The 11,587-nt window shown below is 32.9% G+C and overlaps 1 protein-coding gene across 3 annotated transcripts in view; it reads right to left on the bottom strand.

The window, feature by feature from the left end:
- The window catches only part of LOC136837407 (trypsin-1-like), a 64,440-nt gene that overhangs the window by 11,969 nt on the left and 40,884 nt on the right, over positions 1-11,587 (bottom strand). The gene's annotated exons all lie outside the window — the stretch shown is intronic.

Here is an 11,587-nt window from a genome sequence, read left to right as displayed (position 1 = left end):
CTCTCTCTCTCTCTGCTCTCTGGGGCCAATAACCTAAAATGTTTCCTGCTGATGTCAAGTTGAATTACCCATTCGGGTACCTCTCTAGCTCATTTCTAACCAAACGACAATTATGATGTACAGACGAGTTTACCAAATACGTCCACATACGTAAAATAAAATGTTGTGTACGAATGTACACAAGCGCAAAACACGCACAAGGGAGCGAAGTAGCCGCAGAGATTGAAACCACAAAACATAGCTCTGGTGGGTTCGATGGCAAGAAGGTATAGTCCTAAAAATCGCCCTTAAGGCATCGTGACACGAAGACCGGTTTCGTTCGCTTCAAACCAGCTCCACCTGAGGCACTGAGAAGTCGGCAATTTCGAGCCGTGGCGTTGCTCTGCAAATGTACTGAATTGCGCCTTCTTCTTCTTCTTCTTCTTCTTCTTCTTCTTCTTCTTCTTCTTCTTCTTCTTCTCGTGTTTGTACACACAGAGATTGATACATCCGGGTGATAAAGACCATTTAATAAAGCGATGAAAAGGATTCCTCGAAAAGACTGATTGTTCGAGTGTGCAAGCAACCGACAACTTGTAAACAGGTGTGGTGCTAGTTCATGTATCATCAAATTAGGCTGATGTTGTAAACAAACATCACAGGGAATTCAGAGTGGAATATCAACAATTCTTAGCCATTATATATATATAAAAAAAACTACAGTAAAACCAGAGGAGGATAATAAGTGGCAAAAGTTTTTTCCTTCCTTTTGTTTTTATGAAAACCACAAGCCACAATACGCAGGATAAGTATCGTCTCCGAGGCTGATGAGTCTAGTTTGCAAGGCCACCATTATCTTCGATCGTAAAGTTCTCTTTTAGTTATTCATTTTAGTTATTTAAATCTTGCCTGCTGAATACGCGAATATTTTGCCCAAAGGAAGACTCCACAAAGAAAGATGATCCAGTCTTCACAAATTTTGTCATTACCAGGTTTTGTCATTACAAGGTTCTTTCATTACCAGATTTAGTCTTTACCAGGTTTTGTCATCATTGCCAGGTTTTCTCACTGACATGTCTTCTCATTACCGGGTTTTATCATTACCAGGTTTTGTCACTGCCAGGTTTTGTCATTGCCAAGTTTTATCATTACTAGGTTTTGTCATTACCAGGTTATGTCATTACCAGGTTTTGTCAATAATGACTTTGTCATTACCAGATTTTGTCATTACCAGGTTTTATCATTACCAGGTTTTGTCAATACCAGGTTTTATCATTACCAGATTTTGTCATCACCAGGTTTTATCACTGGTAGGTTTTGTCATTACCAAGTATTATCATTACCGGGCTTTGTCATTACCAGGATCTATCATTACCAGGAATTGTCTTTATCATGTTTTATCATTACCAGGTTTTCTTATTACCAGGTTTTATCATTACCAGGTTTTCTGGTTTTATCATTACCAAGTTTTGGCATTACCAGGTTTTGTCATTACCATCTTTTATCATTACCAGGCTTTGTCATTACCAAGGTTTCAATTACAGGTTTTGTCATTACCAGGTATTATCATTACCAAGTTTTGTCATTACCATGTTTTATCATTACTAGGTTTTCAAAAACGATGTTCGTCGAATTCTCAAGAAGAGATTTAAGCGAAGATTCTCCCTTAAATGATATCCTGCAGGAAATCCTGCCCTTGATTTCAGAATTCAGGAGGTTGCAAAGAGGGAGGACAGACACCGATTTCGTACAGGAAACTCTGAAATCACGGACAATATAAATGCCAGGAATTTTTAAGAATTATTTTCTGTCTGGGACGCGAATTCTGGGCTCGTCAGATATGTCAGCCATCCGACCACATTCAAGTCATGTCGTATTTTTGCGATTTAATTCAAGTAAAATTTAAATGATGCCTTATTACATAACATGATATCCTCGGAATTACATAGATTCCGTTTGACGTTCGTGATGGAGGGTGAGTTTATGTGCTGTCACCTGTGTAGTGTGGTTTTTGCAATATGCATTTTCCTCGGGAATAAAATTGAATTTAAAATCGATAGTGTTATAGGATTAAGAAGAAAATTGTTGACATGAATATTTTTGGATTTCTCTAATTCCATACGAGCTGTTATTTTTTAGGTATATATTTGGGCAGCAGTAGTATGGGATCAAGAAAGAGCTACGAAAACAAATACCTGGATTTATCTAATTCCATATGAGCTGTTATTTTTTAGGTATATTTGGGCAACCACGCATTCAGTAACACAAAATAACATGAGGGAACTCAGCCTCATTTTCCAACTTATCTGCTAAGATAGAGTCCCTAGTTTGTCTTGTAAAACAATGAATTATTCAAATATCAGAATAAAACTACAACGGCATCCATAAGTTCAACTAATATACGATAGCGTCCTCGAATTTGTCTTGTAAAACTAAATGTTTAAAACAACAGAATAAAAACTACAACGATATCCATAAGTTCAAGAAAATCTGAGATCGCGTCCTCGAATTCTTCTAGTAAAACAATAAGTTATTCAAATGACATAAAACTATATCGATCCCCATAAGATCTGTGAAGAAAACCTGCAAAATATGACTTTCTTATAAGCGAATCTCAGTGAGGTTAGAAATCGTTTCCTCCTTGAAAGTCTGGCGACTACAACAATTCCTTACCCACCCGGAAATTCAGTCTTCTTCTTTTGCGAGTTCTCGCGAATCCGACAAAAGTTGGTAAGTGTCAAACGATTCCCCTGTGGGAAAAAAGTTAAGTGCTTCAAAATAGTCGTTTGCAGGAAGTTGTTGGTTCCTGTGGGTGGCTGGCGTTTGCAGGAAAATTTCCAAATAGGATGTAAAGGCGAGGATATTTTACAGCGAGTTTGTCAGTCAGTGAAGACAAGTGAGATGGACACGCAATAGTCTTCAAATTCTCTTCCAAGTTGGTCAAAGGATTTCTCAATTACTTCATTCAGTATTTGGGGCCGGTTGTTACGCATCAAACGGTAATATTGTATTTGAAATATCTTCAAAAGATATATATAAAAAAAAAAGATATGTAAAGAGAAACCGTGACATCTGCAATTCACAATGATACTGATAACAGGAACTGAATACCAGAATACTGAACAATTAGTTGTTTTTTAACTGAATAGTCTACAGGGTTTCCCGTAAGGTAATACAAAGTCCAATATAAAAATACAACAAGGTAACTTTCAAAATCCTGTTCAGTGGGAAATGAGACCTGTCTGAGACTGACTTTTTATCTAATGATTGCAAAACTATTGTGGATATTGTTTCTTCAATAATAATGATAATTTTATTTCCCCTTTATTTTTGGTTAAAGTTAAAACCTTTATATTTGAGTATATTTTCAACTTCACACTCTCCATACATCTTTATTTTTTTATTTATATTTTTTAGTTTTTGTTATGAAACTTAAGTTTTGGTATGTAACTCGACTAAATTTTAACTAAAAGGAAAACAACTTAAGAAATTAAGGTCGCAAAGCCTCCAGAAAAATGAAGGAAAATGGATGAATTTTGAATAATAAACGTCCTGTAATGTATCCCGAAATAAAAAAAAAAACTTTCGTACCTCACATAATTTCAAAGGTGACAGTATCCTGACAATTTGGAGTGAAATAACTTGAGCTGACTATAATTAACAACCTTAATAACCTTATATACAAAAAGGATTCTTTCCCAAGGCAATTATTACGCCGAATGAGCAAACCAGAATTAATATATGTCAAAGATGCGATATTTTGACACATTCTTCAAATGAAATTCCTGTTGTGAAATGGAAATTCTAAGGTCCAGTTGTTTAACTTAAAAGTATTTGCCTCTAATTTTTTGTATAATTGCTATTATAAAAAATCAGATTTTTCGGAATTTCTCTTAATCAATCGATTTATCATATCCTACAACGATTTTATTGGAATAATTGTGACCTAAAGTGATATAGCTTAAAAATGAGAGAGAGAGAGAGAGAGAGAGAGAGAGAGAGAGAGAGAGAGAGAGAGAGAGAGAGAGAGAGAGAGAAATTCATGCCAATGAACTGATTTGCTGGCTAAGGAAGACAAAGAAATATCAAGTTTATCCCTGTCATAAGAATTAATCCTATACGCCTAACAATGACCATCACGATGTTAAACATGCTTAGACCTATTTCTTTTTCATTACTTTCTTTAAAAAAAAAAAGCATAAAATAACTCATCAACAAATCACAAGAGAAGAAGAGATATTCAAGACCATTATGATTATGCCTAGAATAATTCTCCTTGTAGTAATGATTAGCCCAGATATAAGTGTTAGCAAGCTTCCATGGTCTTGAACATGTAAACAAACATGTGACAGACATGTAATCGACAATAAACAAGATAATCAGATAACCTATCTTCCCGGTGTAAGGAGATAAGCTAATGGGATTCTTCGTTCCAATCCTGATGAGGTCTGAAATAACTGATGGTAAAGTTTACCCATTTTGTTTAGTTCATTAACGCTACGGAATAGCAACATATAAAGGGCGTGTATACCTGTTTACCTTGGTAAATCTAAAGGTGATTATTAATAACAGTAATAACAGTGTAGAGTAAGGATGTCGTTCTGAAAATGACGCCATAACCAACAAGCACAAATATATGAATTAATAGGAAGAAATGTGTACATACATACCCCAATATATATATACAGGTCTATATATATTATATATATATATATATATATATATATATATATATATATATATATATATATATGTATATATATAATATATGTATGTGTATATATATGTGTGTGTGTGCGTGTGCGCATATATATATATATATATATATATATATATATATATATATATATATATATATATATATATATATATATATACAGTGTATATATGCATATACATAAATATTATATTATATTACATATATATATATATATATATATATATATATATATATATATATATATATATATATATATATATATATGTGTGTGTGTGTGTGTATGTGTATGTGTGTGTATACTAGTGTGTGTGACTCCAGACCAAACTGGAACATAAACTTTGACTCACACTGTCTAAAGCAACATCCTTGGGCAATGAAATGAAAATAAAATGAAAACTTGTTCCCCTGGCAGTCCAAATATTAAAACGTGCTATGGCCCACCTGACGCCTTGCCCAAAACTTGCCTGCCCTAAGGTTCGAGTGTCCGGAATTTTGACAACGTTCATAAAAAACTTTCCTCCTGCCTGAACGGAGCGTGCATAGAAGCTTCTGTAGTAGCTGAAGAGAATCTAGTTCGTTCTGGTATATTTTAAATGCCCACTGAAAGAAACAAAATATTTCTGCGTTTATAACCAAGAACGCATATTTAAGGAGACGAACAGATTTTGACAAGGAACCGTTATTGATCAGTTGCCGACTGAACAAGTTTATTGTAGTAAAATAAAAGATAAGTTACGAAATAAAAAAAATCGTGATAATTTACAAAGCAAGTCGCAGTTCCTTACGCTACATCGCTACGTACGAATCAATCTTTTTTATATAATTGGTAGTTTATTTCAGCATAAAAGAAAACAATGACATTATTGGAAAACTGTTTATAATTTACAAGCAGATCGTAATTTTATACCACATGAACATGAGATAATTTTTTTTTTATAGTTGACAAAATATTTCCGGAGAAAAATGGCACACTTTTTCTTAATGCGGAAACATTGTTTAGTGTGTCGCATTACAAAACTAGAACGAAACAGGTTATAAAAAAGGTAGAGTTGGCCCTTATACACGCAGCTAAAATACAAAAAGCTAAATAAAAAAGTTAATGGAGGCAAAAACTCGATTGCAAGGTCACAGATATCTGGAGTCGTCAGTTCCAGCGGAAATCCCAGCTCGCTCAACTAGTTCAGGGCAGGCAATCTACCCTAGTTCCTCTTAGATACTAAACCTCTCTCTCTCTCTCTCTCTCTCTCTCTCTCTCTCTCTCTCTCTCTATATATATATATATATATATATATATATATATATATATATATATATATATATATATATATATATATATATATATATAAATAAAATGTATCTGTCTATATCAATCTCTCTCTTTCTCTCAATGTGTGTCTGTCTCTGTCTCTGTCTGTCTGTCTGTCTGTCTCTCTCTCTCTCTCTCTCTCTCTCTCTCTCTCTCTCTCTCTCTCTCTCTCTCTCTCTATATATATATATATATATATATATATATATATATACAGTATATATATAAACTGTCTATCTATGTCAATCTCTCTCTTTCTCTCAATGTCTGTCTGTCTGTCTGTCTCTCTATATTTATACAGGTATACACACACACACACACACACACACACACACACACACACACATATATATATATATATATATATATATATATATATATATATATCTCAACCTCTCTCTATTTCTTTCTCTATCTCTCTCTCTCTCTCTCTCTCTCTCTCTCATTCACATCGAACACAACCATCTTTAGCGCAGAACAAGACAATAGTGGTTTAAGATTACCCACTGACACACACATTAGTAACCAAAACATATTTTCAACGAGCATTAGTTATTGTAATAATAAGCTGACGGCATTCATACATTAAAATGCATAGAGCTTATTATCGTCCCTTGATTGTGATAAGCTAAGCAATAACAATATCGTTACTTTAGAATAAAAAACAAAACAACAATTGCGTTACATAAAAAGAAACAACAAGCCTGCACCTGGAAAGAGAGAGAGAGAGAGAGAGAGAGAGAGAGAGAGAGAGAGAGAGAGAGAGAGAGAGAGAGAGAGAGAGAGAGAAGGCTGTGGTTAGAAAAAAAAATAAGAGAAAATTAATATATTTTTGATGAACTTATTGCAATGTACAGAGAGAGAGAGAGAGAGAGAGAGAGAGAGAGAGAGAGAGAGAGAAGGCTGTGGGTAGAAAATAAGAGAAAATGAATATGTTTTTGATGAACTTACTGCAATGTACCTAGAAAGAGAGAGAGAGAGAGAGAGAGAGAGAGAGAGAGAGAGAGAGAGAGAGAGAGAAGGCTGTGGGTAGAAAATAAGAGAAAATGAATATGTTTTGATGAACTTACTGCAATGTACCTAGAAAAGAGAGAGAGAGAGAGAGAGAGAGAGAGAGAGAGAGAGAGAGAGAGAGAGAGAGAGAGAAGGCTGTGGGTAGGAAATAAGAGAAAATTAATATGTTTTTGATGAACTTACTGCAATGTACCTGGAAAGGGAGAGAGAGAGAGAGAGAGAGAGAGAGAGAGAGAGAGAGAGAGAGAGAGAGAGAGAGAGAGAGAGAGGCTGTAGTTTAAGCCATTAAGCCATCATACGGACTGACATAAAAACTATATAGTCGAAGGAAGTAATTAAGGAATGCAAACCAGATGAAACAGGTTAATCCAGTATTTTTAAGGAGAGAGAAAGAGAGAGCCTTCACAACAGGAAAGTATACCAGACTGTATTATTTTCGAAACAGGATGTTGTGCAAATCCATTTTTTCATAATTACCAACAAAGATAACACCTACACGCTTACTTCCTCGCGTCGAACTATCAGTGATGAATTTTATTTTTTAGTTTTCCTCCGTAAATGAGGTGTTTGAATAATATTTTATATATTTGTTATTGATGAGTGACCTTGAATTGCCAGCAAATACAACTGATTTCATTTTGCCTGTGTTATTCAATACAAGATACTTACAGTAACAAATAAAGGATCCTTGTAAATAGAAGTTATGAATTTACAGATATACGTTCAATGTTGCTGGTAATTTTCTAATATATAGAATAAAATAAGAAAATTTTATGAATATATATATATATATATATATATATATATATATATATATATATATATATATATATATATATATATATATATATATATATATATATATATATATATATATACAAATTCATAATTTTCATTACTGAAAGTATATATATATATATATATATATATATATATATATATATATATATATATATATATATATATATATATATATATATATATATATATATATATATATATATATATATATATATATATATATATATATATATATATATATATATATATATATATATATATATATATATTTATATATATACCGCTTAGGAAACTATGAATAACATACATAGCAAATTATGATGCCAGTTACGATGAATTTACAGAAATATGTTCAATGTTACTTGCATTTTTATTTTTGGTAGAATATAGCAAGTTAAATATGATTTATTTATATCTTACGAAATCATGAATATCATTAACAGCAACGAATTTACAAAAATATGTTCAGTGTTACTGGCAATCTTTGTTGTTGTAGAATATAATAAGTTAAATTATTTATATCTAGCGAAATTATTAACATCATCAATAGCAAATAGGATGAATTCACTTACTATTTTAGTGTGATTTGCCTTTGAGTTTTGAACAGATGGACAAAACTCCTTTCTTCGAAAATGAGTCAGATAATATATATATACTTTATATATATACATATATATATATATATATATATAAATATATATATATATATATATATATATATATATATATATAATTCTCTTTGAATTTTAACACATTTTTATCTATAAATTCATGAAAATTTTTTCTTCACTTCTTCCTAATGAACACCATATTCTCTGGAAGCCTGAATTCCTGTGGGCTTGTTCCATATGAATAGGTTTCATCTTCTGAATAAATAATATATATATATATATATATATATATATATATATATATATATATATATATATATATATATATATATATATATATATATATATATATATATATATATATATATATATATATATATATATATATATATATATATATATATATGTATATATATATATTATATATTGATTGATTGATTGATTTTAAGGAACATAAAAGAGCGACTAAAATGAAGAATTAACCAGCAGAAAAACTGCTTGCGTGAAAACAATACGTCTGCTTGGTCATGGTTCCTGCTCTTGAAGTCCTAAAGGAGATTAAGGAACGGGAAGGCCGACTAGATAAAGGATGCATCCTATTCAGTATTTATATAAAATTCCCTTATTTTACAGGTGAAATAGGATGGAAGGAATTCTCAAAGCAGGCAGCTATTTAGTATTTATCAAAATCTCTTATTTTATAGGTGGAATAGGATGGAAGGAATCAAAAAGGCAGCTATTCAGTATTTATAAAAAATCTCTTATTTTATAGGTGAAATAGGATGGAATAAATTCTCAAAACAGACAGCTGTTCAGTATTTATATAAAACTCCTTTATTTTACAGTTGAAATATGATGGAAGAAATTCTCAAAAAGGCAGCTATTCAGTATTTATTAAGAAAAATTTGTAAGGAGAAATCTTTGTGAAAGAGAATTCAATTACAAATCACAAAACGCCAAAAAAGAGAGAGAAATAAAACTGCCTCAACAATAGCGAAAGTATTGTCTAGACAACTTTCTGATTATTCTTAGATTTTTATTTTCTTCCATAATTCTTTTCGCTTTCGAAAGTCTAGGCGAGTGACAAAAAAAAAAAACAATGATTTAAAAAAAAAATAATAAAAAAATATGATTAGTCTTAGATTTTTTTCTTTCTTAACTCTTTTCGCTTTCGAAAGTCTAGGGCGCCATCTGTCATGGCGAGTGACAAAAAAAAAAACCCGATGATTTACAAAAAAAAAAAAAAAAGATTTAATAAAAAAACAAAACACCGATGATTCGAAAGGAAAAGTTGATTAGCTTGTAGTTTCTTTTAAAGTCATGGCCTTACGACAGGCAGCTAAGGTCGCCAGTTCGGGATCTTCCAAGTTCCTTGGTGAAAGGGAATGGGGTCATCTTTCTTTGGATAAATGAATGAGGAGATAAAAAAGTATAAATGAATGTGTTTTTTTTTTCAGTACATTCAAACCTGAATTAGATTTCCATTTGGGGTATTTAAGTTATCATCATCATCGTTATAGTTGTATATATATATATATATATATATATATATATATATATATATATATATATATATATATATATATATGTATATATATATATGAGTTGTTTCATTTCCTTTTTCGAAGGAGCTAGTTAGTCAAGGGAATGGCTAAGCATCATCATTATATTTGAACATTTTCAAAGATAAGAAAACTATAAAGATGATGATGACAACTTAACTTCCCCAAATGGAAATCTAATTCAGGTTTGAATGTACTGAAAAAAATAACACATTCATTTATACTTTTATCTCCTCATTCCTATATATATATATATATATATATATATATATATATATATATATATATATATATATATATATATATATATATATATATATATATATATATATATATATATATAGGACGGAATCAAATAAATCTAGATACCTTACAGGGTTAGAGGAGGGCATGGTGAAGGAAAATAAAAACAATGTAACAAGAAAGTGGTGAGACAGAACCATCCACCATTTTGACAACAACTAAATACCACTGCTTCTTTCTTCTTCTTCTTCCCCCTTCTCCAGAGAGACCTCAATTCGGAACTCGACCCTGAAACTTCCCGGTTCCATTTCCTCTCCGCCTCCACCTAATCTCCTCTTTTGTCTCGACTTTCCAACTGACGGCACCGTGGGAGGAGACCGAGTCCTAGAGAATAGAGCTTCTTTAGATCTCGGAGAAGACCGAGACCTAGAGGACACAGCTTCTTTAGGTCTAGGAGGAGACAGTCTTCAATAGCTGACTACTCGTATTTTGTCTCGACTCTCCAACAGACGGCACCGAGGAGGAGACCGAGACCTAAAGAATAGAGCATCTTTAGGTCTTGGAGGAGGAGACCGAGACCTAAAGAATAGAGCTTCTTCGGGTCTTAGAGGAGGAGACCGAGACCTAGAGGATAGAACTTCCTTAGGTCTAAGAGACAGTCTTCAATAGCCAACTATTTTGTCTGTTCAACTGACGGCACCGAGCTGAGAGACCGTGACCTAAAGAATAGAGCTTCTTTAGGTCTAGGAAGAGACAGAGACCTAAAGAATAGAGCTGCTTTAGGTCTAGGAGGAGGAGACAGAGACCTAAAGAATACAGCAGCTTTAGGTCTAGGAGGAGACAGAGACCTAGAGAATAGAGCTTCTTTAGTTCTAGGAGAAGACCTAGACCTAAACAAAAGCTTTAATAGGTTTTGGAGTAGACCTAGACCTAAAGGCTAGAACTTTCTTACGTCTTGGAGCAGACCTAGTCCCAAAGAATAAAGCCTCTTCAGGTCTAGGACCTAGCCCTAAAGAACATGGCTTCTTTTGGTCTAGGAGGAGACCTAGACCTAAAGAATAGGGCTTCTTTAGGTCTAGGAAGAGACCGCCTCAATAGCTGACGGTCACGTTGCGACAGAGACAGGCAGGCAGCATCGGCAACTTCTGCCCAAACAGGTTTATTAGCCACTTAGGCATCGACTCCAAAAGCAGGAGACCGATAAAATACCATGTTATGCTTGGACGCTGGCCAAAATTGGGCGAGATGGGCTCGAGAACAGGAGCGTGGTGGAATGCGCAAGTAGAAAAAGAATCGGTCATGGCCGAGTCTTTTCGGGAAAACCAGGCTTTTGCACGGTTATGAGTCTAAA

Source organism: Macrobrachium rosenbergii, chromosome 59 (assembly GCF_040412425.1).
Source record: "Macrobrachium rosenbergii isolate ZJJX-2024 chromosome 59, ASM4041242v1, whole genome shotgun sequence".
In the NCBI taxonomy this organism is placed as follows: domain Eukaryota; kingdom Metazoa; phylum Arthropoda; class Malacostraca; order Decapoda; family Palaemonidae; genus Macrobrachium; species Macrobrachium rosenbergii.
The sequence above is the reverse complement of the archived record's forward strand: the minus strand, read 5'-3'. Positions and strand labels throughout refer to the sequence as shown.